The sequence below is a fragment of the Atractosteus spatula genome, chromosome 28 (genome assembly GCF_055471065.1).
Source record: "Atractosteus spatula isolate fAtrSpa1 chromosome 28, fAtrSpa1.hap1, whole genome shotgun sequence".
In the NCBI taxonomy this organism is placed as follows: Eukaryota; Metazoa; Chordata; class Actinopteri; order Semionotiformes; family Lepisosteidae; genus Atractosteus; species Atractosteus spatula.
In genome coordinates, this window is record NC_142733.1 from 9,351,108 (window position 1) to 9,377,547 (window position 26,440).

Consider the following 26,440-nt stretch of genomic DNA (forward strand, 5'->3'; position numbering starts at 1 on the left):
GCTTTTTTCTGACTGATTGATGCAACTCAAGCAAGTGAAATAACTGCCAAAATAGATTTTTAAGCACGGTGAAAAGGAAAAAGAAAAGTTTTTTTTCAGCAAAGGCAATGCAGACAGTGCCAAAGGAATCTCTCTGAGGCAGGCTTTTTTCTCTGTTGTTTCCCTTATTTTCTAATCCTGTGTGTCACCAAGAGCACCGTTCAGCCTCCTGTACTCCGCAATCCACTGCTGATCTGTTAACACTCAGGCTAACCCTTGAAATCAGTGTAACTCAATGCACGTCTAATCTTTCAGAACCCAGAGAAAAATATCAGATGGCTGAGATTTTATTCTCACACAGCTATTCGATCAGCCCCTTTTCTGACACTGCTGCCCAGGCAAACAGCTTGTTTCTTGACTTAACAACGGCACCTACTCTAGTTGTGTTACCCTGTGCCCAAGTTTTCTTTCGTTATCAAAAACTAAAAACCACACGAACAACACCCAGCTGGCTTTATTTAATTTTTTATGTAAATCGGTGCTTTACACTTGGCATTCCCGAGAGCGGGGAAATTACTTCTCGCTTGGTTAAATACCTGCCATAAATCTCACAACCGAGCGTCGGCGATGAGGGGACAGAGTCAGACGGGATAAAAACTCTGCATCAGCTTGCACAGGCTAGCCACGAAAACAAGAACTGATTTTATTTCTGCAGCTGCTGTACTGTCCACGCAGCGGCACGGGGAGCGGAGGAATAAGGCGCATCACCACTTGCGTCTCCTCTTCTTCCCCGCACAATTGCTCGATGACGTCTACAGCAGCGTTAATTGAGAGATTACTGTGATTCAAAGAACACCCCCCCCCCCCATCCTTCCTGACCCCCCCGCTCCTTAGGCCCCCGGAGCTCTTTATCGGGTGGTGACGGACGCCCACGTGACAGGTGCAGGGCAGCGGGTGCACCCAGCCTCGGGGCATCTCTGCCTATTCACCCCCCCACCCCAAGCCCACCCTCCCCACTTGACTGAAATATTTAATTAGAGCAGGCGGGGTGCCAGCCTGGCAGCAGCACAGTCCATTAGACAACAAGTCTTTTGCCAAATTGTGCGGGAATGAACATATCTCATTGAGGGAGCAGAGGAGCGCAGACAGGTGCAGCGCAGACAAATTCCCTCTCATCTTTTATTCATGAGGTCCCCGGAGCAAGTGAGAGATGCCTCCTCCCGCCCCTCGCCTCCTCTCCCCCTCTCTTTCTGTCGCGCTCCTGCACTCTCTCCCCTTCCCCTCTCCCACACTCCCGGGGCAAGGGGATGCCGGGGACGGGAAAGTCCTTCCTTCCTCAGGGGAAGTGGGGAGTGGGTCCTCATTTAAAAGAAAAATACCGAGACGAAAGACGGGGTACGTGCGAGGTGGCATTTGGAATTTCTTCCTGTTGGCTACCAAAGCATCACCTGCCAGTCTCATGAGCTGGTCGGCAATGCGCCCCATGTGCCAGTGATAAGGGCACAAAGGCCCTCATGGAGCCTCAGAAAGCAGTCTGACCACTGACCTTGTCCGGGATATAGAAGTAAAACCCTCTTGCCTGCTTCTTATCCATTGCGCGTTTAAGGACCAGTTAGGATGATACAACGTTTATTAACTGAAGGGTTTGATTTAACTATTATCAGACTTGTTTAGTTAGCACTTGACAAGGATGCATCAATGGAGGAGCTTTCTGAGAGGCTTCTCATTATTTGAGGAAGCGCGTAGCTTGATAGCCACACGCAACGAGGAAGAAAAACAAATGTGTTATGAAGCTCCCGTTAGAACTGAATAACAGAATTAATAAAGGTGCACAGCCTGAACCTGGTTGTATATTGAATTTCTTGTACATCTAGCAGCTGGCAGCATTATGCCTCTCTCAGTGACACACTTTATTAATAATTAAGGGCAGTCTGGTTGGGAGTCAGGGCTGTGTGTAAACACTTGCGCCCCGGAGAAGAGTGGAGCAGCACCCCTCTAGCCCAGCACACAGGGGGCCCGGGCCCTCCTGCTGCTCCGCAGACCCGGACACAGCCGTCCGGAAGAGGAAGAGTCACCCTGCTAACGCTTCAGATCTCTCACACAAGACGAGGCCACCAATCCCAATACAGAATGAAGTAGCTCAAAAGTATCAGCACGAAATTTAATACATGGTTATCTCAATGAAATGTAAACACCTTATTTGCAAGCTCTGGATCATTTCCAAATAAATTTGTAAAAGCAAAGAACAGAAGGAAGTCTTGTTATTCACGTCTTCTGCTTTGTACAACTATGTTTTGGAGTGCATGCTTTTCCACCCTATTTCTGTCCTAATACATTCTGTAGAGCACGTTTTCAGGTTTCTGACTGCAGCACAGAAGCACATGACACGTTGATAATCATCTGTCACACCGCCCAAGACATCTCGTTCCACAAAACTGCATCGGTAACTTCAACACCATCGAAACATTAAAATACAACAGAGAGTCCTGAAGTCCTGAAGTATTGGCTAGCCAGCGTTTATTTTGCTGTGGTTATATATTTGTGAAAGTTTTACTGCAGACAGAACAAAATGCCTCTCACCATTAAGAGAGAGACTTGCTCAGATGTTTTTAATTTAATTGGTTAGTTTAATTCTTGCCTTCTCCGTAGTTTCTGTTTAAAGGTGAAGGTGATCACTCTAAAAAAAGACTTTTTCTGGACAGGCTATGAGAGATGAAGCCATTGATAAGAAATATGCAATATGTTTACTTCTAAATAGGTATAAATTTGGAAATCGCCCAGTTTTTGCTTTACTCACCCCATTCCTGAACAGCCAGAAAGAAGGGTTTGGCAGCTCAGATTCCTGCGGCCGCACGAAGGGAAGAATAAGGTCGTGCAGGAAGACTCCTCCGGCCTGCCCCCCTTCGAGACGCTCGATTCTAACACGCCGCAGGCAGCGCCGAGCCGCTGAGAGCGACTCCAGACCTGGGGGACCCACCCCACCCGCCGGCGCCTGGGGAGTCCTGCACCTCTCGAACTAGTGACGCGGCCAAGGCTCTAACCCGAGAGCACAGGGCTCAAGCGGTGCTCAGCAGCGGAGCCACGCTGGAGGCCCCTGCAGCAGAAGGTTAAGGATGAGAATATTGTGCCGACTGACCTTTTTCAGAGCCGTCTGTACTCCTCTCCACATTACATTTATACAGGCAATGAAAAACTCTCCAGTAAATCCAGTCTACGACTGTATGAAAATATAGGGCCATTCCGCTTTCCAAAAACAGCCAAACCTCAGAATAGTGTAGTTATAAAGGTCATGTTCACAGGGAAGTTTAGTGATAACTTAATAACAGTTTTATTTCAACTGATTTTGAAATGCCATAGGATTTTAACTTTATTATACAAACTAAAAGACATATTTGATTCCAAAACTCTTTTAACTAACTGTGGACAGGAGAGAAGACCTTGTATTTCTTTAGTTCAGCAATTATAACAAAGACTTGATCGTCAAAGGTTATCCCAAGAATATCTCTATGAAGCAAGGATGAACCTATTGTGGGGTAAAGGGAGGGAGTTAATCCCAGACTATCAATTATCATTATGGGATCCTTTCAGTGAAAAGAACCATGCAGATACATTATTATTGTAATATGTCCTATTACCAATAATTCTGAAAATATTTAAATATGCATTAAAACATCAGTTTTTATAGTGGCATTGTCTGCTTGTAAGGAATAACAATAATACTACATTACATTGCCGATTTATCTTGGGAAAGACCTTTTGTATTTGTGAGTGAGCATGTGATTGTTAAACACATGGTCAATGTGCAAGTGTGCACGTGTGAGACTGTGTGTGCGCGTGAATGTGTGGGAGGGTGTTTTCATGCATCAGTGCCAATGTTTTCCCCTTATTTTTCATAAGACTTTTTTTTTAACTTGGTCTTTTAGTTTATAGACTACTTAGTATAAAAAAATGCCCTGAACAATCGCCACCGCAAACACAGTTGGCAAAACACTGTGACCGCACTCTGACGGGAGAGGGGAAGAAGAGAAAGACAAAGTTTTCAGCGTCCCCTGAGACACAACACCCACAGCTCCTTGAGCCTGTAGCTACTGCTGCTCTAAATGAACACATTTCTCCCCTGAGCTCCAATATCTGCTCAATCATCTGGTTCAGGGGCTGCCGGAAATTCATTACACCTACAGTACATACTGCAAAGTGAGTGAAACGTCTTATTAGCCCCTTGGAGATACATCCATAAATCCAGAGAGTCACACATAAGATAAGCTGAATAGATGAAACCACAAAAGGAGAAAGTATGCATGCACAAAAAAATTCACATCTAGACACTCCTATTAAACTATCCATAATGTGCTCTCTATTTTTCTCAGACCTTGTTGAAAGCTTCGAAACTACACAGGTTTCCTGCAAGCTTTGCCACTTAAGAATGGTTCCTAGCAGTCATTACAGCAAAACAGATCTGTTTTCCACTGACTCTTTCATACTTAAAAGGAAGCAGATAAAATAGTCCCCAGAACAGCTGAAATCTTCCGAAATGTCTCTTAACAAAAACAGTGCTTTACTAATTTATTTCCAGGCATTGACATTTCAATTTTGCCACAGTCCACTGATGGTTAATTAAGACTAGAGTCCTCAGGCCAAAAAAAGAAACATAAAATGACAACGTTCGACTGGGTTATCACAGAGGGTTTCACAGAACTCTGTGCAGCGAGGATGTACTTTGATTAGCATAACAGCAATTCTATTTGCAGTGAATCAGAGCTAGTTGCTCTAGACTTCCCAGGGACTGTCCAAATCGAGCTCGCTCACGAGGACATGACAGGCTCTGGTGGTGTGGCAGAAAGCAGCTCTGCTGCCACACAAACTCTTTCCTCATTAATATTTCTTGGACACCTAACCGCAAAAGCCCTGCCAAGAGACATAATGTGTCCCATGTCACATGGGCTCTCATGCTAGGGTGTAGGTATGACCTAATGGATACCAGAAGAGCTTGTGGACATCTGATTGCTGGTTAGGTTTCCTTCTCCTGCTTTCTTTTTAGCTCTTGGAAACTGATCCCATAATGTTCCAGAAGTTGTGTGAGTGACCTTCACGGAAGCACAGATGCCTCAAGACCACGATGAGGAAGAACATGCTCAGTGTTGTTCTACCAGTGGGTCTCGGTCATAAAAAAGGCACATTTTTTTTGTATTTTTCATTGCAACGCTGCACAATTTTGAATGGCCAGTCGATGTTGTGGCTCACATCAACAACTCCTGTGCTGCACAGGGAGAAAATGACCTGCCAAACCATCGAGTCATTCATATTTCAACATGCCACGTGTTCCACAGTGCTGTGCTGACTGGAGAAGGGGTGATGAGGAACAGCCCTTGCTGACATCAGTGCAAATCACCTGGGAAGTCACAGGAGTCACTGCCACCAACAGCCGAAAGTGCCTTGGCTGACCCGACCCCTGTCGGGGCTCTGCTGCTTGGGCAATCCGGGTCATGGTCAGTGGGTGACATGGCCCACTCCTGAACGAGTGAGAACAGTGCCTGGAGTATAAACCTGGGCTTGGAGCCTTTCTAACCAAACAGTCTGCTGTCCTCTACTGCATATGGGGGGGCAGTGTCCAAAACCCACACTTCTTCAAAGGTCCCAGCAGCAGCAAAGATCAAAGATTGATCCATGTGAAGTTTTCAATTTGACAAGCTTTGGAGAACACATCTGATATATAATGCAAGGCTCCAGATGAAGTATTTTTAAAGTCTTTGAAGAAAGACCTGCAAAACACCTTCCTCCACTGGAACAACAAATAAACCTGTCGGAGTTATAGAGCTCCTGAATGCTTCTGAGGTGCTTCTGTAGATCTGATAAGATTAATAACAGTAATATTAACTCTGCCAATACCACTACAACTCAGCAGCAACAGAACACTCCTGAAATAATTTGGACTGAGGCAAACATCATATCTTAGTTCGTGGCATGAGTTTTCATCTGCTCCCTCCAGGGTTTAGACCTGCCACATACAAATGTGTGTCTTCCTGTTATGACCGGGGTTTTCCTGTTGTTTTCATGAGGTACAATATTTAATTAAAAGGAAATAATTATTGGCCTTTGGTTCTTGCTAGTTTTTCTATGGCAGGATTTGGCATATGTAGCATCGCACTACATTATGACCCAATTTAAAAATATTAAAACAGCCATTTTTATAGGCTAAACCTGGACCCCAGTCTGAGAAGCTTGGAAAGGGTGGGTGCTTTCCCTTCTGAATTTTGATGAGGTCAGCACCTTGCCTCCACCATGCTCAGCAGTGGCTGGCCAAGAGCAGGTCAAAGGCTAAGAACTTAGTAAGGTGGAGTGTATTTGTGAGCGTGTGCAAACAGAAGTGAGGTTAAAAGTCGAGAAAAAGAAAAGCCTATATTTTTACAGAAAAAACGTTTCCGCCTCTCGGCCTCAGCTCAGCAGTGATTTGAAATCGCTGTCATTTTTTTTTCCTTTCCCAGGTGGCCTTGTCCACTGATTTGCAATGCAAAGCTCTTGTGCTCAGGTGATCTCCCTGGACTGAACATGAACAGTGTATACTCGGCAGCTAAACTTTATGCCAGTCTTTCCCGATCACTTCAGTTTCTGGACTGTAAACTGCTGTGAAGTAGACAGGAACAATAAGTCATCTGTGCGTGTGCATATGCTTATTGTTTCTGGAACTGTATTTAACAGGTCGCTTTCTAAAAATAAGGGTCAAGGGCTAACAACCTCCTTGTGGTCAACAGACTACTGGTACTCAAAGTTTAGATCTGAAGCCCCCTGGAAGTCTCTAAAACTTGGTCAAAATTGTTTGAAAACTGTTCCCCACAGAAACCTGACCTTGTCTATAAGCCACTCTCCATTTTCAAAAACCCTTTTCATGTTGAACTTTATACACACAGCACATATTTTTGAGCATGCCTCCAATAAACACCACTCTTTGTCCTTTCTGTAGTGAGGCATAACCAATGAGTCACAGTACAACTGAATCTACGCGATCAAAAGATCTCTTTTAAATTCTTGCCACCCTGCTTTTTTTTACTGACAGATGGGAGTCCAGATGAAAAGTGTTTGGGTGGAGAAGTGGCTGCTTCACTGACACACCCCTTATTCTCCGTCTCTCCACTTCTTTACTGTATCTGCGCAGATTAGGCATCTAAGATCTTAGTTGGAAAATCACAATGGGCAGCATGGGAATTGGATTTCACAGAGCATTTGATTAAAGACACTATTTTGAATATCTGCATGCTTGGTTAATCAGAGTCAACTGCACGCCCACAGACTGTAAATCTATATGCAGTACTGTTCCCGAAGTGAGAAGGATAATAATAATTATGTAGAAAGGTTTTTCCTTTAAAAGCATACCCCATGACATATCAGACCTGACTTTCTTCCTGTACCTTCTTACAAACTCTTTGAAACAATTTTCTATTTATAAAGACTTGATTTTGAATTTAGACCAAATGCTTAAGTGGAAGTTCTTATAGTACTCTAAGCAAAATGCTATAAGAAACACTATGGCATAAAAACCTTATTTCCATCAAATAGTGTGAGCTATGCCATAAAGATAAATAAAGTTAACTCGCTGCAGTCTAAGTCTGGTTTTCATAATGAGATCAATTATAAAGAAAACAGCATCTTAGCCCAGAATGATTGAATTAAGCTGACAGTATCCCAGCCACAGATCTAACTGCACTACTATAGGGATTTTCTTCCATTCTTTGGCCTGCTCAATATAAACATACACTACAGTACGGAAGATCATTATCCTTACAGATAATGTACACAAGCACAAGTATAAAAATAACAAAAAAGAGATCGTTGTCAGAATTTCCTTATTCTGATCCCAATGATTTTGATTAGACTGGGCAAGCCACGCCACACTTTTAAAGACAGAAATGGGTCCCTGGCCTCTAAAAATAGCAGACGGGTTTGGCACGATCCCACAGCTACCACCACAGAGGCCATCCCTTCCCCGAGTCGTTGGCGATGAGGTCACTGGAGAGAGACTGCTCCCAGCTGCGCGGCCCTGCCAAACCCAATGCTCAAAGGCAGGAACCAGCAAGGATTTGTCATTGCCTATTTAGAGACGATTACAGAGCTTATACTGGGGTCACTGGGCTGTTTCCAGTGAATGCTGGTTTCCCTTCTAAGCACAGATTAGCACTATTAGATTTCACATTTTGACTGGTGATTTATAGGAATGGACATACTCTTAATGCAAAAGGGAAATTCTTTACGGGACCACTGTATTCCCACAAAGTAATGTGTTCTGGTCGCCCGTTTCTTACCACTTCTGTCACTCGTGTATTGCCCACCAGGGTGCTGCCTCTCCCACAGTCAGCAGGAGAAGTCACCAGCGGCACTGGTACAGCAACACAGGTCTGCTCACCTACAAACGCTTGTGTGCCTCCGCGGATCCTGGACACTATGCAGGTTTCAACTACAGAGGCCAGAGGAAAGCAAGAGAATCTGGGAGTATACTCCTGAATTTCAAACACCAGTCATAATCAGCTAAACATGTTTTACTTGCTGCTACGCTCAGAAAATAGGGGAAACGCTGCAATACAGGTTGGCGGATATTAAATCAGTATCCATTCCAATTGTATTTGCAATTGAGATTTCTACCCTTTATAAAAGCAGCTGTTTCACAAATACACTTTCTTCCACATTAGAGCCCAGACATCCAAAATTACTGCCTTTAAAACAGAAACCACATACTTTGCTAACAAAGGGAATAGAATTGGGAAAATACAGATTCTAAATCAGTCCAGACCAGTTCTGGTCCTGGGGGGCACAAGGTGTTCTGGTTTCTGTTCCATCCGATCTGTTCCAATTGAATCGATTATTTGCTTAAGCGGTCACAATTACCAGTTATTGCTACTGAGGACTTCAAAGACACATTTTATTCAAGCAAGACTGTTGAATCTGGGAACCTGAATTTGCCACCTACAAGACACTGGGGCACAATGGGGATGATTGATATAGGAGATAAGAGAGGTATTAACTATAATGTATACAGACATGCACACACTTACCTGAAGGAATGAAAGCACTGCAGTGGCTTATAATGTAAGCAATTACACAACGTACATCAAAGAACTCATTAAAAACAAAGGCACAGAGACCTACTGCTCAAATAAATTAAGAGATTTTATGGCCATCCATTATCTCTTCACTTATCCTTTCAGTGCAGGAGCTCCACAACAACTGCTCTTTTTACATGCATCTCTTTGAAAAGCCCCGCCCCAGAGTGCTTTAATGTGGTGTGGAAATAGAGAAAATTCCACAATTAGAGACGGGTTCTGCACAGTAACATTTTACTGCGGAGGGGGAAATCACCAGCGAACAGCCGGCCAGTAGGGGCAGGCACCGCTAGCGCTGAGCTGCACAGGCATGTTTATGTTTTCAATCGCTGTCAAGGAAGCCTGACTCATTTGCAGAAAGCCACTCAAACAAACCGCCCAGCACAGCAGCTGCTGCCAGAAGAGGGGAGCTCTGCAGGCAGACAACACACTGTGCCGAATGAGATGGGCAGGAAGGCCCTTCAAACAGCCAGGCCTGGCCTGGCCAAGAGCAGGGGCTCAGACTCTGCTGTGTGTGTGTGGAGCACTGCCTAGAGCATCCCAGGCACCACCATCCATGACAGAGCACTAACAGGTCTGTTTGTTATTTTTCATGTAATACATTACATCTGCCTTCGCTAAAAGCTTTCAATATCAACAACGCTGGAGTTTCCCTGCGTTCTGCGCTCTCTGAAACTCCGCGCATCCCTTTTTGTCCTTCCTACAAACATCCGGATTGAAAAGCTTATGATCAGCCATGTTAAAGAAACTCAGTTACTGTTACTTGTACGTCCGTTTTGCCAAACGTTGCCATCTCAATCCCACCCTCACACCTTGCAACTTCAAAACAGAGCTGGCAGTACCTCAGTACCCCATGCAGCCTAATTGTATGTGAAGAGGTAGGGGGACCTGTGAAGACTTAAATTCTGGACAGGCTGACCCTTGTCCATCTTAGCCAGAACATGTTTCCAAACCTCTGAATTAAACTGAACTCCATGCAACAGGACACCAGTACTGGATGCATCACAGCCATAGTGTGTCAGAAGTAGTGCAAGTAGGTAGCTGTGTCAGCGTAGGCTGCAAAGGACCAAGTAAAGGTTTATTCCATGCTGAAAAGAAAGAAGAAAGGAAACAACATTTCGGATGTGGAGCCCTCTTTGGGTGTGTGTCCCACAAGAAGACCCACACAGCGTCCAGTGAGCAATCAGCCAAGATCAGGGGCTAAGCACAGACAGAGCCTAAACCAGAATTCCCAGATGCATCAATACACCTAAGGGAACAGGGGTGGTTCAGTGAGATGTGGTATTGATACACCTAATTTGCTAGTTCTCTCTCAAAGGTTCTCCAGAGTTCAAAATACTTTCTAAAGCTTTCAAACATGACTTAAATACTATATATATACACATCAGTGTCAACTGGTTAAATAAAAGGAGTTTAGACAAAGAAATACAAAAGAATCTTCTCTGTCACACATGCCATGTTCCTACAGCCACTTCACACAAGGTGTTGTCTGTCAAATGTGCAGTGAAGGATAAATACAAACAAGTGCCATAGGGAAGCTATCCTTGAACGTTCTGATACCTTTTATGCTTCCAGATGGTGACATTAGCCAATGCATGAGGCCTCTGCACATTAGACAGAATCTAGAGCTCAGTGTATACATTAGCTCCACTCTGGGCTGAAATGAGGCCAGAATCTGGGTCTTTGAAAGTGAGTGCTTGACAGCTCCCTGCGAGTGGCTCGGCGCACACATGCTGCACAGCTCCACTGCATCCGAACTGTTCTGCTGCCTTGTCCCAAGCCTTTGATCAGCTCTCCCCTCTATACCTGCCAGGGGCTCCTGCACAGGGACCAGCTGTCCTGCTTAGCAGCACCAAGGGTCCTGCCTTCAATGTTTGATTTGAAGGCAGATCTGGAGCACAGACACCCCTTTCATCATTTTAAATAAGATAAAACGGTCTTCGGCGTAGTGTGCCAAATTAAACATTTGTCCCACATTCCTGATGCTGTTGCATTTACCCTCCTAATATAGTGCATGTCTCGAACACATCTACAGATCAGTATTCGTTCTCCATACTAGCATATAAAAGCTAATAAACCTTCTACAGAGTTTCTAGACTGAGACATTTCAGACTAGAACATCTTCTCCAAAATAAACAGGTGGTACTCAGACAAAGGCATATGACTGAGATGTCTACAAAACAGGTGAGCAAACTCCACAGCAGGACAAAGAAAAAGTAGTGACTTAAAGAACTTATTAAAACTTGCATTCATAGACAGAATGCCAAAACATTGTCCATAACATTAAAAAACAACCCCCTGCATGCTACATCTGCTCCACAAACTGACCACATCTAGGCCTCTTCCTGGAGGTCAGCTATGGCTCACTTACAATTCCTCTAGAAGGTCTACTGTAGGAAACATCTTCACAAAAGAATACTAAAAGAAAGCTGTTATTTTCCAATTTCTGCCCTGAGCCATTTTCCCCTCCCCTTAGTGTCAAATGCATGTTTAATTACTCCACACTATAGTCGAGATGCAATTTGCCAGTGACCACACTGACCACGCAGAGCAAAACCCTGCGGTGAGAAGTTCAGCTGGCTTCTGAAATTACCAGAGCCAACTGCAGAACATTCCACAGGTATTTCCCCTTAGACTTCCAGTCACGATAATATCGTCAATGCAAACGAAAAAAAACACTTGCTAAAATCAAAAGCAGACTCTTGGTTTACAAATATTACAAGTCTCTTTTTATTCACCTATCCTTGATCTGCTGCAGTACATCACTCCTTTAACGTCTTTTAAGGTGCTCATTCAGACGCTCTTTCACGTGCACTTCTCCAAACTGTGACCATAAACACGATGGAGTGCACAGTCTGGTAACAAACGCCCTCCCTGTCAGAACATATATTCAGAAAGAAAAAACATTGTTGGGGCAGTGGATCATTGCATCTGATGATGACTCCCACCTTCAACAGTGCTCAGAATTTAAAAAAGTACAGCAAAACTACAATTCGCCTTTGGAAATTAATGCAAAACTAGTTATTTTACTGTACAAAAACGAATAAAAATAGAAAAGCAAAACTGAAAGAGTTGCACTCGAGATCACACATCTGCCCAAGGAGGGTACTGCTGTCATACAGTCTAAAACTGCAAACTACATTTGGAAGAAAAAATCCCCCTGCTCACATGAAAAACCAAGATTTCATGAATCTCAGAGAGTGGAAACGCATCACCCAACCTGCTGACTAAAGGGTGCTTCACTGTGATCTGTGACAGCAGGTGCAAAAGCTGCACACAATCTAAAAGACCACAAGGTTTCATGAATCGGCTGATCTGTACCCTCCAGGAATGGTTCACTTGAGGGGCTCCTCGTGGTGCCCACCGAGTGCCGACTCTGGAGGACCACCCTGGTCTACTGAGTAGCAGCACTACACAGGGAGTGAGGATTGCTGAAGAACTTAAGTAAGCACCCAAGGCACAGCTTCTCAATCCTCATCCTGGTGGCCCCACTGTCTGCAGGTTTCTGATGCAGCTCAGCTCCTCATTATTTAAAGAAAACCTTTTAGTGAGCTGATAATGATAATAATCATGAATTGGAACCATCTTGTTTTCTGCCCTGAAAGTGCTAGAGATTTCAAATCAACTATTACATTTACAATTACAAGTAGCTTAAAACCGGCAGCTCTGTAGTATAATTAAGAGTTTAATTAGGTAAAAGAGCTCAGCTGGAACGAAAACCAGCAGACACTGGGATCACGAGGAGAGGGATTGGAGAGCCCTGCTCTAGGAGGGCTTGCAAAAAAGAAAACTTGGTGCTTTAATTCAAAATCCACTCATCGGTTTTTGAAAATACAGCTGACTGTCTAATTCTAAAGCATTAAGACCCATGTGGCTCTGACAATGGGCATGACTCAGCACTTGCACACTGAAATATAAATGAGAGGTTAGAAAAGTTCTTTGAGAGAAGAGGGACGTCCCCTGATACTCATAAATCAGACCGTCGGAGACTGACTGGACCCTAGGAGCCCACCTCTGTGAGGCTGTCCATCACCATGACAATGCTACAAAAGTAAACTGAAAAGTTCTGCTAGTTTCTTACGCTCCTACTCTGTCGTAGTCAGTTTCAAAGGTCTAAGACCCACTGAGCAGGTAAAATACAGCAGCTACCTACTGAGCAGGTTGCCGCTACAATCAAAGTCTCTATGGTATGGTCCCTTTTGTATGGACCAAGGCCAGATCTAGAAGCTCACATGTTTTTAAGCCTTCAACATACCTTAACCATTATGTGGAAATGCACTCAAAACTGAGAACAAGAGGCACTTCCTTACCCAAATGGCCACAGGAGGAAGGAACAAGCTGTCCAGCCATGCTGTTGAAGTCGATACCCGGGGGTCAGTATAGATGAGCTGAACGGCCTTATAGTAATGTATATAGTAATGCAGTATTATAATAAACATTTATTCAAATAAGTCAATTGAGAACACATTCTCATTTACAATGAAAATTATACAGAGTTCCCATTTATATAGCAGGGCATTTTACTGAAGCAATCATAGTAAAAGTCCTTGCTCAAGGGTACAAATGCAGTGCCCATCTCGGAACTGGAACCAAAACCTTCTAGTGTCAAACCCAAAGCCCCAACACCACTTGCTCCGCCTAAACTGGCAATCCAAAGCTGATGTCCTGGTTACTGGGAAACACCGACGACCGGCTACAGGTGCCACTACAATCTCTGGCCAGCTTGCTTCAAAAAGCATTGGGTGTAATTACAGCACAGTAACAGCTTTCCACAAACAGGAAAATGCTGCCAGTGGATAACGGTATATGCAAAGTGTGAGTGAAAGCACCTGTCTTCTCCCAGTACAGCTCACGAAATGAAGCTGAGGTGTTTACGAAGTGATTAATCGGAAAGTGGCAGAGAGCTCACCCTGGTATTTGATTGAAAGTTCAAGTTCAGCAAGACATTATCTCCCTGGGGCAGAAGGAGCTTTTGATGTCATCAACCACGTGCTGAAACCCACCCCCACCCCCATCCGACCCCCCCCAAACACCAGTTCAGCCCCTATGGGTTCATCCTGCGGACACTGTGTTTTCATTTCAACTTTTCCCGATCTGCAAAAGCACGAGGACTTTGCAGGTATGCAAATAACGACCAGCGCAAACAGTATTCCAGCCCCCCCCCTCGCTCCGTCTCCCTCCGACCAGCTGAGCCTCCGTTCTCCCCAGTGTCTCGTCCAAGGGGAGCAGCCACAGCAGTAGCCCGAGAGCCCGGCTGGACAGCAAGCAGCAAGCACCGCTTCCACTGGAACACAAATAAAATCAGTCAGCTTTTTAATTAGCCCTTAAAAGGACTGCCTGCTGATTGGGATATGAAAGCTGTTTGCACTGTCTCCCCCATTAGGAACTGATAAAGAGCACAGCTGCTCCACGCTGAAAGCATGTAGAGGTATTACAAATACAAATCACTTTAGGAAACTGCAGCCTCGTCCCATATGGATATTGTTGTGAAGCTGCCAGAGTCTCTGACTGCATAGATAGTTGGTGATTGTTCTGCTGCTTCTGATTTCAGACCAAATAATGGTGCTGGTATACACAAAGCTATCACACACAGAACAGACTGTTTCAAGAACTCCGTCACATCTGGTCCTGGGATGCTTTCCGGGACTCTGACAGATTTGTTTTCAGAGGTTATCTGTGACTATAAGCAATGTTCATCCCATCTCTTTCTGCACAAACTGGAGGTTAATTTTACAATAACTGCGTAATGGTTACGGTAAAATGTTACACGTTCTTTAAAATCAGTACCAAAAAAAGGCACAGTTTTAGTTTACCACTCACTTAGATTTGATAAAATGCTTTGTGTTGTGTGGGAAAAAAAAGTTTTCTTTTGCAAGTCGCAGATAAAAAAAAATGTTTTTCTCAGAAATTATGATTCAAATCTTCTGCGATGGGCTAAAAAAAGATACATGTTCACAAAATGGAGATAATACAGTTTGCATGTATTATGTATGCATGTTGGTGCATACATACAAGTGTGCAAAATTACAATTTGTCGACTCCGAACTGCAGAGGCCTTAACGTAAAAGTCTGCTATTAATTCAGGTTTCCATTTAGATGGCACCAAACACATTTGTACTTGAAAACTGATCCATCTTTTTGGTTCAGAAAAACCAAATGGGAAAACTTAAAAGCCATGTATCCTTGGTACTGCAATAACATTGCACTAATCCAGCTCCTGGGCTACAAATATGCTCAGTGTGGGGCCAGTCTGAAAGAACTTGTTTTAGAAAAATCACAAAAGCAAAGAGTTTCGTAGTGTGTTTTTCTAGGTGGAAGATTTCTCTTCTGAGCTCATTCGGCCGTTTTGAATATGCACCGTGTCTGTGTGAAACTAGGGACATTTCCCTTGCTTAACACAAAGCCACAATTAGGTCCTTTCTCGTAAAAAAAAAAGCTCATAGATGAGTCATCTAAATATTTAATAATTCTCTGTGGTGTATCATGAGATACTCGAGGTGCTATTGAAATGCTTCACTTTGTACAATAAATAATAGCTGGAAAACAGATGGTTTGTTAATCTTAAAAAATTCTTTGGTCTGAACGTTTTTAGGCAATTTCATTCTCCCCCCCCACCCCACCCCAGTTCTTCCCTGTAGCAGACATGGCTGCCCATTGTCACCAGTCTGCCACCTCCAGTGCCCCAGTAATCTCCGTGTGCTCAGACTCTTTGACAGCCGCTGGCGCTCGCAGAAAAGTGTTTGTTTCTGCGACCGAAGTGAAACAATAATCCTGGCTGTTTATCCCACAGGGGCTGCCACAGAAATAATAGACTCCAGACGGGCCGAGCCGGCGGGATGGGAGCCGCGCTCGGGCCCGCGCTCACGCCGCACAATCGGCCTCCTGTTGCCGTGCCGTGATGGATGGCTGGGGGAGAGGTCAGGGGGCTGGCTGGGAACAGGCCCGCGTGCCGCAGGGGAGGGGGGAGGCGCTGGCGTCCCCCGGGGCTCCCAGCTCACGGGCCCGCAGCCGCCTCCCCCTTTCAAGCCTGAAAAAAAACACCCTGAAGTTCTGCACAGACTGTATCCCAGCTCCTCCTACGTCACCTCTCACATGCATTCAGTAGATGCATACAGTATATCCGCTAGACCCCATGCTTTAATGTTTCTAAGAACTGAACAGCAAGCAGACCTTGAACTAAAAGAACTTAAGTTTTGAGCAGTTTAAAAGCAAGCACAAAAGGCACCACTTCAACCCATTTATAGCACAGCTAACGCAGTCTTGGTGCATCCCAGACCGATCGCTACAATGTAACTTCACAGAAACACTCTTGTCACATCAGCTGAGGTGTTTCGTTGCTTATCAGTGAGATACCACTGGAGCTGCTCACCACGAATACTATCAGTGTCTGAGAGGTGTCGCAGACAAAAAGTGAGGGCATATCTGTTACCCAGCAAAACCTAGCGCTGAGAGTCACTGCGGTACTAATAATAAACCTATTTAAAAACAATCCAGGTCTCAAAACACCGACGGCGACAACCAAAATGTTCAGTGCGCATGGAGTGCACGAGTCTTCCAGACCATTTCAGTATTTCTTTTCATTGTACATGAATAAAACAACAAAATGTGGTCCAGGCATGTTTTATCACTCAACTATAAATAAAGAGCCAACATACTACCCTAAACACCACATTTCCTAGATGCATCTCACAGTAGTTACAACATTTTTATGCACCCAGACAGTTCACTGCTGCTCTTTAATCACTGGTCCACAATTCTATCCACTCTTTACAGACCTGTAGAAGGCTACTTGGGCCAGTCTGAATCTATGAATCCTGAACGCTGCTTCCTTTACTGATCAGCGATCATCTCACGACACAGAAACCCTGAAAGGAAATTGTTTTTGAGTGGAGGACATGACACTGTAAGTTACATAATATGAATGAGCTTATTATTTTAGAAGGTTTGGATTGGAAAATCTCTTTCAGACGCACAGCTTGAAAGTTTTTGTGTCTTTCACCAAATGCTAGCTGTGTAGGGTACGTAAAGAACACTACATTCCCCAATTCCTGACACACAGCCAAGTGCAATGAGGCATGAGGTGACTTCTGATATTCGGCGAGCACATTTATTTTCATGTCGGCTACTTTCCTGGTAAAAAATAAACTTTTTTTCCTCCTGTTTCACTGCTTTAAAACTAAAGAAACCTGTTTTTTTACTTAAAGAAAAATCTCTGACCATTATGAACTTATTTCCCCTTAAATGACATACAAAGTGCAGGTAAATGCACCCAGTGAAGGCTACTTATTAAAAATGAATAAAGCTTAATAAATAAGACATTATTTCAATTAACAAAATTGCACCACTTTAATGCACTTCGCTGCAAAACTCTTTGCTTCCAATAGCCTAAATGCATGACTTGAGGTGCAAACATCTGGACAGAAGGTTATTTCCTGGGGTTTTTGGATACAGACCCCTCATCGTTTTCCAGTCCAATCCATCTTTAATGTGTATCATATGGATTGGATGCAGGGAGTGGAGTTTATGCAGTGTGACCCAGCCTTGGCTAGTTCTGGATAATCCCGCTGTTTTTACAGAAAGGAAATATTTCTGCTTTTGTAAAAAAAAAATCCTGCTTCCTTACACATTCCTTTTTGAAAAGGTCTGCCTCGGCCAAAGGCTCAGCTACACTTCTAAACCATGCAAGTTAATTCCTCGTCATTGAAAATGCTGCAGGAACTTGAAATTTTATCTTCCGATTGCTTATATAAACCTGCTCTTTTGTTTTATCATACGAATCGCTGAAGGTTTGCACCTGCTTGGGGTGCAAAATATATCACTGCTGCAGGAAATTGCGCAAGACTCTCCTTTTAGAATGTATGTAAAAAATTAACCATTTAACTATCCCTTACTCCTTCACTGTAGTCCTTTTTTGGTTGTTTTTGTGATCCTACAATGCACTGTACTACAGCAGTAAACCACCTATCCAAACACTGACAACTGACCATCACGTAGCAGACTGAGGCACACTAGTATCACTGTGCAACGCATTTTAGTCCAGAATGTATTTTTATTTCTAAAAAATGTCTCCTGTTTTTGCACTTTAGAATTTCTCTATAGCACTTAACACACTTTGTTGGTCTAATGCCATGTTCCACTTAGAAACAGCACGCTATATTACTACACCTGCCTTACAACAAGCACCCAAGCATCCTGAAAATTCTATTAGCACTGCTTGGATGCGAGTTTGGAAAGAGGCCCAGAAGCACTAGGATAAAATCCTTGCTATAGAGTATGAGGCACACAAAGAAAGCACAGCCTTAAAATAGTAAAACTCAGCTTAATCTTTTTTTTGAGGGGGGGGGGCTCCCCGAGAGCAAGCTTGTTTACAAGGAGATATGAGTTTTTTTTGTGATGATGCTAATCCGGTGTCAAATATCACAGTACAGCACTAAACCTCAATCACTGACAACTGACTGGGGTGCTCAAAACATCTCTTGAGGCTATGCATGAGAAGTATTTTTTTATTATATATAATTTTTATTTCCAAATCTCTCAGATTATACCTGTTGCCATGCATTATCCCTTGAATCACAAGCATTCATCCATCATCAGAAATCCAAGGCCTGACTATAGCCTGGATGGGATGCCAGTCCCTTGTAGGGCACACGCAGGCCAGTACAGAGAACACTGTAGAGATACTAACCTAGCTTATCTTTGGCAGGTGGGAGATAACCCATGGAAACATGCAAACTCCAAACAGAAGGCACTACAGTTCAGAATGGCATGCAGGACCCAAGAGCCATCATTACTGTGAGTTCGCATATGTGCACACATACTGGCACACCTGGCATACCGAGACTGAGATCAAATGAATTCTAGCACTTACTGATCTTGATACCATCTGAGATTCAGTACTGACACACTTGAATGAAAATGAGTTTTATGGCAGCATTTATTCAGCTATGGGTACAAGTACAAGATGATCAGTGGTTCAAGAGCCTCTGGCCTGCATTAATCTGTTTATTCCTATTCTAAAATTGCCCTCATCGGAAATACAAGACTACTATAAGAGTATGATGCGACACTTATAGTAAAGCACCTAAAAGACACACTTCAATTAAAACACTGTGCTACTGGGTGTGTGAAATCACAAGTCGATACCTCACTGGAGACCTAGGCCAGCATTTATTCCCAGGGTCAAAACATAATGATTTGTTTCTGTCCTGGCTGTCTGTAGATAACCATTGCTACTAGACTAAAATCCTGCACTAAAGCCAAAATTGGGTTCTAAAACTGCCTTTATTTTCAAATGGCGAGGACTTTTCAGACACTAACAAAAAAATGACTCAAATTGGCTTCTACTGGATAATGGTTTCAAAGGCAGCTTCCACAATTTGTCTCCTTTCTGCAAAGGTGCATTTTAACATTTGTGACATTAGAACTGCATCGCATAAAACTGTATTTCTGTTTACTTAAACAACACAATGAAATTAATTAAGGCAACCCATGTGGATTTTCTTGTTTGCTGGAATTCCATCAAAACAATGCTTTTACAAAGATCATACACAGATCGTCCAACTACTATGCTTCCTTTAATAAAAATGTTGCCCTTAAAAGATTTTAAGGCTCCAAGTGTAGTGTTGTCAGATGAAGAAAAACAACAGACTTTCTGAAATTCATGGTATGAAAATCATGGGAATTGATATATAAATTAAGAGACAGACAGAGAAATCTGTTTTCATTCTCCCTCTCTCCCTACCCAGTCTGATTTCCCTCTGTCTTTTCCTCCCACCAACAACGCACACCCTCATGAAACTTCTCGAGGCCAGACAATTTAGTCAGCACAATCCCTCCTTTCTGCCTGACGAGTCATATCGCATCGATCTGGGAGATTGATTACCGTAAAGCTGCAACGGCTTTGACTTTCACTCGTGACCTCTCTCGTTCAGTCTCTCTCTGCAAAGCCTCCCCTACGGTTCTTCTGTTTGTGGTAGGGGGGTTGGGTGCATTTAGGTGGGTCTCAGGGTAACACAACGATCTCCTTTTGCCATGTAAACCTTAACTGGCAGAAAGGTTAGTTGGGAGACACAGGTCAGGGCTCTAAACGTTTTGTGTCTCTTTTTTGGGGTGAGGTGGCAGGGTTTATTGGTCAGCCTCTGTCCAGCAAATATATTGACTGTAGCAATGTGGTCAATATTTTGGTCTATATGATAGTCAATATAACAGTCTATATGTGTCAATTTTTACAATTTAATTTAATAAAGTGTCTCATTTCAGAAGTAACTTTTGAAAATGATCTATACCATTAAACATTACACATAAAAATATTAAACTATAAATGACTGATCAGTTTGTATACTGTACATCATAATGTCATGTTATGTTTTAAGCCTCAACATCAATTGCCTTCTTAGTTTTTGGTCTTACTGAAACATTGCAACACCATTAAACACTTCCAGTGAAACACTTCAGTTGAGGATTAGACATCTGAAAAGAGCCTGCATGTGAGCTAACGTAATATTATTGAAACTGCTTCGAAACCAATTATTCTGAACTTTTTAAAAAGTCCCTAAGTCTGCACAGCCATAAGCTCCTCCCTGCTCTAATATGTCTCAACGAGGAAATGCCCATCTTAAATGATCTGAATCTTTTATCAGGGTACCCTTATCGAAATCAAATGCTGTATAAGAGGCTAAGCTTACAAAAAAATCCTCAAGGGAAAAACACAAGGTCCTTAGTTCCCCACAATTTAACACAAAAAGAATAACTACAACTTCAACTACTACAATAAAATTCTTGTTTATTTTCTGCTTGGAAAAGAAGTTAGGGTGAAAGCTGTACAGGATCCAAAATGACCGGGAGGATCTGGGGAGAAGTTAGACGTCGTCACAAAATGGAAACGCTCCTGGCTCAGACTCTGCAGTCCTCAGGGGTCCTGTGGTCAGTCCAAGCCTCCGTCATCCTGTTACCAACGCTAAAACCAGGGAAGACTAGAGAACAATGCTGAGAAGGAAAGCTGGGGGGGGAAGGGCGGCACGCTCCCTGTTTAATTGAACACTTTAGCAGGCGATGGAAATGAAGATCGACTGTATTTATTAAGAGAGAGCACAAATCGATTACTTAGCAAGGTGGTGCAGGGACTGGTCTCAGCTACCGAGCAAGGCTGAACGGCTCAGGCCTGCCCGGACCTACAGACCAATGAGACGTGGGAAATCTCATTGGTCTGTGAGAGACCTCAGATGGTTTTGTAGTGCAAACAACGACCCTCTCCCTGCACTGCATACTGAAAACAAGGAAGGCAGCCAGTCCACAGAGCACCTTTCCCAGCCTCACAAGCAGATATGTGGTTCACCGAAAGAAAAAGAGCCTTTCTAAGCGACTGCGCAGAAACCCAGAGGTACCAGTTTAACTCCACACTGTAACTAAAAGAGGAAATGCAACGTTTCAGGTGACACCTGAAGTAGGCTTTACAGCAGAAACACAGTTTCTTCGTTCTACTTTTTTTTTAGCATGGAATTAGCCTTTTCTTCTCCCTTTCTCCTCTATCAGATATATTGAACTATCTGTGATCTTACTTAGAAAGAGCCCTTGCGCTTTGTCCACATGGTCTTTACCAAGTTGCTACGCCCAGAGGAACCGGTGCACATCCCAGACCCTGCTCGAACTGGACTTGTGTGTCCTCTCTGGTGCTGAGCCTCTGAGACAAACACTAACACCCGCCCACTCATCCACACTGTGTATATAAGAACGCCTAGGGCCTCAGATATGCATTTGTCTTACACCTCAGACGAAAGTTCAGGGGAAGGTCAGACACAGACAATGAGGAGGGAAAAAAAGCTGGCACGCACCATTCTAACACCATTTATTAAGACAAAAGTAGAGCAGCAAACTTTGGATCGTCTACAGAAGTGCATTAGAACCTTGTCACATGAGGCGGAAACAGTCTACAGCTGTTTGAGAAGCCTCCACGCTGGCTGACGTGACAGGTTTAGAAATGCTGTGCCTCATTCACAGATATTTCCTCTCGAACGAAATCTTGGGCACATCTAGATTACAGAAGGACTGGATTTCTGAAATGTTAGTGTGTTTTTAGATATAAATTTGTTTTACAGTGCCTGCTTTCCCAGTACGCATTCAGTCGCAGGTGGTGTTTTTGATTGTGTCTGCCACACAAGGCAAAGCATTTATAAGAAGCAGCAGGAATGTGTAGGTTGCTCAGAGCTTGAAGTCTGGCCTTGTCCACCTGCCCCAGGCTATGCTAATGACTGCTGCTTTCAGGCAGATAAATATATCCTGCTCTACCTATGAAGCTGATAAAGCCAGTCAGCAAAAGGCTACACAGTATTATGAACCAAGAAAAAAAACACACACCATTTTTCATGAAGCAAATATTAAAACTAGCTTTGTCTAAACTTGCAATTATATTTTAAAGAAAAGGCTGTGGAATGCATGAGACCAGTAAAATTATCTTACTGATACATTGTGTATCAGTAAAATAATTACTCATTAAATAATGACTTAAAATAATTGTCAACTTCGTTGACACTAGAGCCTGAACTTCACAAACTTACAGATGTAATTTGCAAGTTTAACAATAAAAATAAATCACAGTTTTTTTTACCAGAATACGGTCGAGGCCAAATATTTAAAATTGCAAGTAAATCCCTAAAATGACTTGCAGCTACAGTGGATAAGTTAAATGTTAATCTTATTGAACAACACAAAATCGCCAGTTTTCAGGGAAGCAAGGTCGGTGAGTCTTGTGCTGAATCTGTCCTCTTTGCCGGGTGCTTAAAAAAACGGTCATTGTATACCTTGGATCATTCATTGAAACAAAGACCTTTTGTCACGGACGTTGCTTCATTTGCAAGAGCTTCAAGAAAGCAGGAAAAAAACAAAACAAAAGACTGGTCAGAAACACGGTTGAGTCTGTCTCGTGCCAACAGAGCTCAGCATTCTCCCCTTATGTAAATCTGGGGGGTGCAACAGGACAGGAACAGCTGATCTTTGTGAAAGAGAGCGTGCTGTGCCTTTAAGATCAACTGCTGGGCTGCTCACTCGCTCCTCTCTCTCTCCCCCCCTCCCTTCCCCAGCAGTGAAAGTGAAAAGCCCACTGCTCCTTATCAGAGCAGCACAGTATTTACAGCCAAGGGTTTGTAGGCTATTAGGGAGGTCAGGTGACTGGGAGGCCGCCTGGGTGACCCAGACGTCTAGGGGTCAAGGTCGCGGGGGGGAGGGGGGTTACGGGGGAGGAACGTCAGTGGCAGAGAGGAGTCGCCCGGAGAGATCGCTGCTGCTGACGACACACACAGGAAGGAATCAGCCCGGCTGCCCACTGCTCTTGCTTCTCCCTCCCTCTCTCCCGCCTCATCCCCGAGACCGTTCTCCATGCTGCTCCTACGCGAGCACTGCAGGCCTCATCGCAACTCCACACCTCACTGCCCCATCAGCTGCGCTTTAACCAACAACAAAATTAAACAGCATGCTGCCCGTTCTTCTTTCTCCACAAGTACAAACATAGAAAAAAAAGTTTTTTCTTTTCATTTATAAGATCTGGAATGATCACACTGTTCTACAGTGCACAAGGAAATTATGTCATATACACAATATCCTAGCTAACTGGAAACAATAAGCTTTGGTTCTGTCTTTTTAATGGACAGAGCCTTCTAACTCAAGGCTGAGCTGATCTAATGCTGTAAAATAAACATTTTACAAATTATTACAATTTTGTAGATATGCTTATTTTTGCAGCTAAACTTACTGTATATTACAAAGTTTCAATTCTGAAGTTATACACCATTCTCATGCCAAATGGGAAGCTGATTGAGAATTTTTAGTATTAATCTCACGCAAAATGCTTCAAGTTGTGATTTTGTCAATAAATTTTAAAAATTATTTTATGGGAAAAAAACTTTCGGGGAAAAACCACCAGCACCCACATAAGAAAGGTTACGGCCACACAGTGGCAAACACAAGACTTTCACAGTCACTTACTGTACCATGTGAGAAAGGTAGATCAAACACAAACCACAGCACTAGACACATGTGACACTGTGGCCCCTGGATATATGCATCAAAACAAACTGGTCACTTGTAACTGCAACAAATTCACAAACTCCTTATCAAGAAAATGACATGTTTTTATAGCAGCTGCAGTGATTTTATGGAACAGATCTCAATGAACTGCTCAATTCATTATGCTGATTAACAGTTGTTGTCAACAGTAGTGACCAAAAGTAGATCTATTGTGAAAGTTACAGATTAGCTGTGTGTGTCCACAGTACAAGGAAGCAGTACAAGCTGTGCATCTATGATCCGTGCTTTGCACCATATCACGGATACGGTCTTATCGGATCCTTTTGCAGAGCCTGGATATTTCTTTTGAAAGGAAATCATACCGAGGTAAAGACATGTGTCTCTATTATCTATTGTACCAACTGAAGCCATTTAGGCAGATCCTGCTGAGTCACTGTACATGGTTGACAATGGGACACTGCAGAGCCCTCAGCCCTACTTTGTGCCAAGCAGGCTGCTAGAGTGAAAAACAGACATGGGGTTACGTTTGCAAACACAGAGCTCCACAACACGTGCAGAGGAGCCAATATCTCCCAGTATGCCCCTGGAGCAAGGCCGTCTGGGCCTCAGGCACAGACTCCAGGACAGACCCTGTTTCTCTTCCACACAAGGTGGTTAGAATGGGCTCTGTGACATGTTGCAAAACCACTGGGGTGTTATGGAAGAATCATAAAAAAACAGGTTTCAAAGCCGTGTCAGAGACGAATGACAGCTTCACTCCGTAAACCAGAAGCTACTGTTCACAAGCCATGCGGTAAGCAAATGCAACTGGTACTAATATTACAGCAGGCCACAGTTTCGGATTATTTCCTGAAAGACAAGGGGACTGATCTCACCAAATACAAAATAAAAATTGTTCCTTTGAGAAATGCTTTACTTATTTTCTCTACAAAGTCTACCCACTCAAATCACCTTCCCTGCGAATTTCAGTGAATAAGGATCTACAGAGTGCCGCAAAGACACAAAACTAATAAAAGGCGCTCTTTGCTAGCTGCTGATGGACTGGTTATGAAGTTTAATCTGCAGAGGCTGAATACAGTGAACTACCTCCCCTCAAGTCAGACTACAAGTCTCCTAAGAAGCTGAAAAAAAAGCCTCTGCTGGCATCTAAATTTGCCTGACTACTAGGCTACACCCCTTTATATATATGACACTGTAAATGTTAACACATCTCTAAAGCTGGCATTCAAGCTGGAGTGAATCTCATTTAAAATGATTTATTGCAGTAAACTTGGCTCAAGAGAATTCTTTCCTATTCTGCCAAGGCTTTGCGCTGTGGTTTTCCAGCCCTTATATTTAAAATACAGCCTTATTTAAAGATTACACTCTGTTTGAACGCAGAGACCTCCACTTAAATACCCTCTATAGGTATCACTGACACTGTCAGCCGGTTAGCTGGATGACTTCAGGTCTAAGAGCTTCACACATTCCTCCAGCTCCACAGTGAACCCTCTGAGGATGTTATTCACACATTTTAGCATCGTTTTGTGTAGAAAAACAATAATTACTTTTCAAAGTACAGTAAATCCTTCTGAGCCTGCATCTGCCTATCTCCTTAAAAACAAGTTGAGATCTACATTACAGAAAAGTAGGATATACCATACTATGCAAAACCTTTAGGAAGCACAATATACCCACATCGATACTGGTGATTTCTGACAGGGCATGAAATTAATATGAAAAGGCTAAGTACCTTACTGCAATGTTAAGCTAAAGTAAAGGCAAACCAAGAATTTAAGTGAAGTCTTTCATGTTGTCTTCTAAACCTATTTCTCTTGACACTAAATGTAGGAAAGAAAATATCATGGGGTGACTTGGAGATCAAACTAATAATACAACTAATAATGAACAAGTAATAGGTTTATTCTATGCTGAAAAAAAGAAGAAAGAAAACTCAACATTTCGGCCGTGGAGCCTTCTTCAGGTGTGTTCAATGCTCCACGGCCGAAACAGTGTGTTCTCTTTCTTCTTTTTTTCAGCATGGAATAAACCTATTACTTGTTCCTTTGCAGCCTACACATGCTGAGGCAGCTCCCCACCTGAAATACTACTAATAATAACTAATAAAGAATTTATTGCACACTTATGGAACCTTATTCTTCTGCAAAAGAGGGACATTATTGCACTTTTCAGAGAAAAGCTTGTGGTTGCCTAGATCAGAAACACACATTACGTAAAGTTCCAGAAAAACATCACAAAAGACGCAACTGTAATTAACCTTCGGAATTACCCAATACGATTTTTCCAACGCGTGGTATCGAAGTATTACAAGCCAGCCTGCAACAGCCTTTCACTTGAGCTTCCCCTCCTACAAA

At 43.2% G+C, this 26,440-nt stretch overlaps 1 protein-coding gene across 7 annotated transcripts in view; it reads right to left on the reverse strand.

Moving 5' to 3' along the window:
- Nucleotides 1–26,440, reverse strand: part of nfic (nuclear factor I/C) — a 155,864-nt gene that overhangs the window by 83,731 nt on the left and 45,693 nt on the right. The gene's annotated exons all lie outside the window — the stretch shown is intronic.